A 5270-nucleotide genomic window follows, 5' to 3' on the forward strand; every position below is an offset into this window, starting at 1 on the left:
CTCTGCCTGCCTACACACACACACACACACACACACACACACACACACACACACACACACACACACACACACACCAAGCCCCGGGCTTATGGACACCTGCTGTGACACACTTTACTGTAGCCTCAGAGGAACTGATACTCCTCTTTCATTTCTCTCATATCGTGTCTCAGACGACCCCCCGTGCACTCCACTGCGGGCTCCATCTTGAAAGGCCCTACTTTTGTACTTGCCTTAAACCCAAGGTTGTTTTCCATCGAAACAGGCTATTCGTGTTCTTGAATATTGCATGGTTTTCAATACTGAGTCATTTTGTCATTTCTGTTCTTCTGGATGTGTAATTTCCACCGTTGTTGACAATAAATAATATGCACATAGCCTACTGTTGTATTTTGGACTCCTGTGTTGAAGCCTAGCGTAGTCTGTGGCCACCTTGTGATTTGTATCATCTATATTATTCTAAACAGGTGAGTTATATAAAAATTCACCCCCCTTAGGGGACATTCACACCAAAAGCGTTTTTTTTTCAGTCAGAACGCTATGAAAATCATGTCAAGAGCGCTTCCATTGTGCACAAAACACAACGCACGGAGCGTTTTTTTAGTGCTCCATTTGTTTTCCCCTGTAGTCACGTGCAGTACAGATCAGAACACAACGACCACACGGATGGTAACCAGCTAGTTTTGTCTGTTTTGGCAGCAGCCGAGGTTGAGGATACCTCGGGAGGAGAAAAGGTAGGAGAAGAGGAAGCTCCAAAAACGCTTTTGGTCTGAATGTCCCCTAACAGTTGTTATGAAAGGTGAAATTAGCTATATGGCTGTAAATATGCAATCCTGTTACAAAGTGGGGCATCCTGTGGGGCATTTTAACATGGGGATGAATGGGAACGACTCCCTTTTGGGTCCAGCCTCAAGTGGCCATTCGAGGAACTACAGCTTTCCATGCCTTCTTCCTCCAAACCCAGAGCTAACGCACTGTTTCCACCTGTAGCCACAGAAGAGAGGGTGCTGTTTCCCCGCTGGGAAGCGAAGAAAAACAACGGCCATTTTCAATTGAAAAAACCCCTCGGTATTAAAAACGATGCAATATTCAAGAACAGGAATAGCTCATTTCAACGGACAACAACCCTGGGTAATATGGCAAGTAGACTATTGTTTTCTTGTGAATGGAAAAAGTAGGGCCTTTTAGAATGGAGCCCGCCCGCAGTGGAATTCGCGGGGGGTTGTCTGAGACTCCGATATGAGAGAAATGAAAGAGTATCAGTTCTTCAAGGCTACATTTACTGCAACTTTCTGCACATTTACAATCTAGCTTGCATTGAAAAGTGATGCACAAGAACAAAGCCGTAAGGCGTTTTCTACTGTCGTGCAGCTATTTAGCCTACCATGCAGATAAAAAATTTGCAAAATAGTGAATATATTTGAATGCAATACAATAGTATAGTACTCACAGTGAAAGTTGCCCCTCTCAGCTGGAACTCTGCACTGCTGAAAGCTGCCTTGGCTTGGAACTGGATCTCGCTGGAGAATTTAGACACAAAACAAGATTTCCAGATGCTTTCTGTCCACTGGTTCCACACTGGTCTGTGCTCTGTCAGACTGGTTTGAGACTGATCTCTACTGGTCTGCAGCACTGGTCTGTCCTCTGTCAGACTGGTTTGAGACTGGTCTACTCTACTGGTCTGCAGCACTGGTCTGTCCTCTGTGCTCTACAGACTGGTGCGTGTGGAGGATGAGCTCATCCTCTTTCTAACAATAGATTTCTACTGGATGATGTCATTTTCAGCCAATCGGCGCCTTGCCGGACCCGCGCAGGCGCGCCCCCGCCGCATCGCGTTTGCCTCAGCAGAGAGAGAGAGGACTGACAGAAAGAGGGAGGGAGTGTGTGTGTGTGTGTGTGTGTGTGTGGGGGGGGGGGGGGGGGGGGTACTTCAGCAGCCCGTGCAGCTGGACTTGCTTGTCTCATCAGCCCTTGTGTGACCCATTGGTTTCAGTCAGTACGGGTTTGCATGGTGCTGAATGAAACACATTCCCATTGGCTGCTGTGATGCAGTGTTAATGCTGAAACACATTCCCATTGGCTGCTGTGATGCAGTGTTAATGCTGAAACACATTCGCATTGGCTGCTGTGATGCAGTGTTAATGCTGAAACACATTCTCATTGGTTGCTGTGATGCAGTGTTAATGCTGAAACACATTCTCATTGGTTGCTGTGATGCAGTGTTAATGCTGAAACACATTCCCATTGGCTGCTGTGATGCAGTGTTAATGCTGAAACACATTCCCATTGGCTGCTGTGATGCAGTGTTAATGCTGAAACACATTCTCATTAAGCTGCTGTGATGCAGTGTTAATGCTGAAACACATTCCCATTGGCTGCTGTGATGCAGTGTTAATGCTGAAACACATTCCCATTGGCTGCTGTGATGCAGTGTTAATGCTGAAACACATTCCCATTGGCTGCTGTGATGCAGTGTTAATGCTGAAACACATTCTCATTGGCTGCTGTGATGCAGTGTTAATGCTGAAACACATTCCCATTGGCTGCTGTGATGCAGTGTTAATGCTGAAACACATTCCCATTGGCTGCTGTGATGCAGTGTTAATGCTGAAGCACATTCCCATTGGCTGCTGTGATGCAGTGTTAGTGCTGAAACACATTCCCATTGGCTGCTGTGATGCAGTGTTAGTGCTGAAACACATTCCCATTGGCTGCTGTGATGCAGTGTTAATGCTGTATGAGGACGGGGAGGTCCGGACCTCCCCTAATATTTCAGAGGGGAAAAATAAATAAAAAATAAATAAATAAATAAAACAATCTGCATGGAAAAGCATGAAAAACACGGGATCGCTTTTATTTTGAAACGAAAGGCACGTCAGGCAGGAAGTCATCTGACGCTGCCTCCGCGGTAACTTGATTCCGAGAGAGCAGCAGCATGGTGGTGAGTGATGACTGTCTGTCTGCCTGGCGAGATAATTGAAGGTGAGCGAGCTGCGAGACAGTGAGCGAAGTGAACGACAGACAGTGAGTGACACTGACAGATTTTTTAGCAACAACCAAGAAAGTAAGTGTCTAGTCTGTCTCTTAAGTAATGTTACCTGTGTGACACGTTGGGATGCTACTGGCTAATCATGCATGATGCCAATTGCCAAGCTCCCGAAGTCAGGTATGCAGGTGGCTATATGCATGGTTTCAGTTTCATGACCCAATAAGTAACAAAAAGAGGTGGTGTAAAGTTAAAAACAACATAATATATTTTATTTTATTTTTCAATCATTCCTATCAGGAATAAATAAATGTCCCTCTGTATGTTTTTTTTATTATCGATGATGACTTTGTGTGTTGTGTACGGCTTGGGTTGTGTACCTGTGTTTGTAGGTGTCATTTTGATATGAATTTGGCTAAAACAGTTTGTGTTTGTTAGTTACAATTATGTTGACAGGAGAGCTGAGCAGGTGGTGACATGAAAGAGAATATACTGAATAATGACATCACAACAGTATAATCCTAATGTTGATTTAAAATGATATATTACTCTAAATATGGCTAAAAAAGGGGGAAAAAAAACCTCAAATCCGCCTCCCCTTGCTGGACCTCCCCTATTTCGGAACCCTGGTTACGGCCCTGGCTGAAACACATTCCCATTGGCTGCTGTGATGCAGTGTTAATGCTGAAACACATTCTCATTGGCTGCTGTGATGCAGTGTTAGTGCTGAAGCACATTCACATTGGCTGCTGTGATGCATGGTACTGAAACACATTCCGATTGGCTGCTGTGATGTAGCCTGGATAAACCCAGTCTCCACATTTATTACATGTTATCTTTATATTGAGAAGCTCTGAATATTTTAAAACGGCTTATCTTATTATACTGTAGCGTTCCAGGTAATCCAGGTATTACCTGTAATGTGATGTGCAATAGAAGTGTCTAGATCGCACCTAGGAACTAATGTGTGTGGGTGTGTTCCTAGGGGGAAGGGGGGTATATAGAGCCAACGGCCGTGGGCCGGATGTCAGTCTAGCTATGGAGCGAGCTGAGACGGTTGCTGTGTGTAGAGCTAGCTGTGTGAAGCTAGCTGCTAGGAGCTAAAGGAGCCTGTGAATAAAGACCCTGTACCAACTACAACTCTCCGTTCCTTGGCGTATCAGCGATACGTTACAATACGTAAAAGGGAGCAAGTGGGCAATGTTCTTTTTGTGAGCAACACACACACGCACGGCCGCACGCTCGCCAACAGGGCGGTGAGGCCACGCAGCAGCCGAGCTGCGGCCGAGGCCGTGCAGCGGCCGAGGTGCGTATGTGAGCTGCAGAGCCAGCTTGGTGAGCTGCAGGGCGGGCGATGCCTAGTTTTAGTTTATATGAACAATAAAGTGAACAAAATCTTTAAGCAGATTGGCAATTTGGTCCACGGGTCCCACTCGCCGTTGACTTCAATGTAAAATAGCAGTACCAAAGAAATCATAGAAAAATAAGATAATTAATTTTATTTATTAATGACCCAAAAGACACATGCCATGACAATATATTACAACTCGTCTGGCCATAGAATGTGCAAGATACACTGGAAATATTCGTTTTGACCCATATAAATCATGTGACATGTAACATTACACCATGGCAGTCAAGTAGCCAAGCTGGCTCTATCTATCTATCTCTATCTCTCGTAACGGGACAAGCCCCGTCTTTTATTGTCACACGAACACCACAACACATGCATGCGGCCACAACACACTCATGCTGACGGTGGCCGGTGAAAAGTGTCCTCTGCATTTAACCCATCCAGGCATGTCCTTTCCTCCGGGGGGCAGGCCTTTAATGTAGGAAGGCTAAATTAGCAACAGGCGGACACCGGAACTGGAGTCACATGATTTTAGATGGGTCAAAGTAATGTTTCCGATGTACCTTGCGCATTCTGGCTGGCCTTATTGTAATATATTTTGTCATGTCATGGTGTCTTTGGCTGCGTTGGAAAATCCACTCGGACACTCCACACTGCCATGAGAGCGCGGATCTATGTAGGCTACATTACAAAATGGCCCAGTGTGCGCTCTGGAAACGAGATTATTTTATTTTTTATTTTTAACTGCTAATTTGCATTGAAGTCAACCGAGTGGATTGTGTTTTCCCTAAAAAGGGGGCGAGACCATTAGCCGCCTACAAAATTACGTATTGCCGATCTCGTGGCTAAAAAACTACATGTCCCGGCATCCTTTGCCGGCCGGTTTGTGGGGAAATAAAATGGCGGCGATGGATGGGATGGGATCTGGGATGG

This window comes from Poromitra crassiceps, assembly GCF_964638095.1.
Source record: "Poromitra crassiceps genome assembly, chromosome: 13".
Classification (NCBI taxonomy): Eukaryota; Metazoa; Chordata; class Actinopteri; order Beryciformes; family Melamphaidae; genus Poromitra; species Poromitra crassiceps.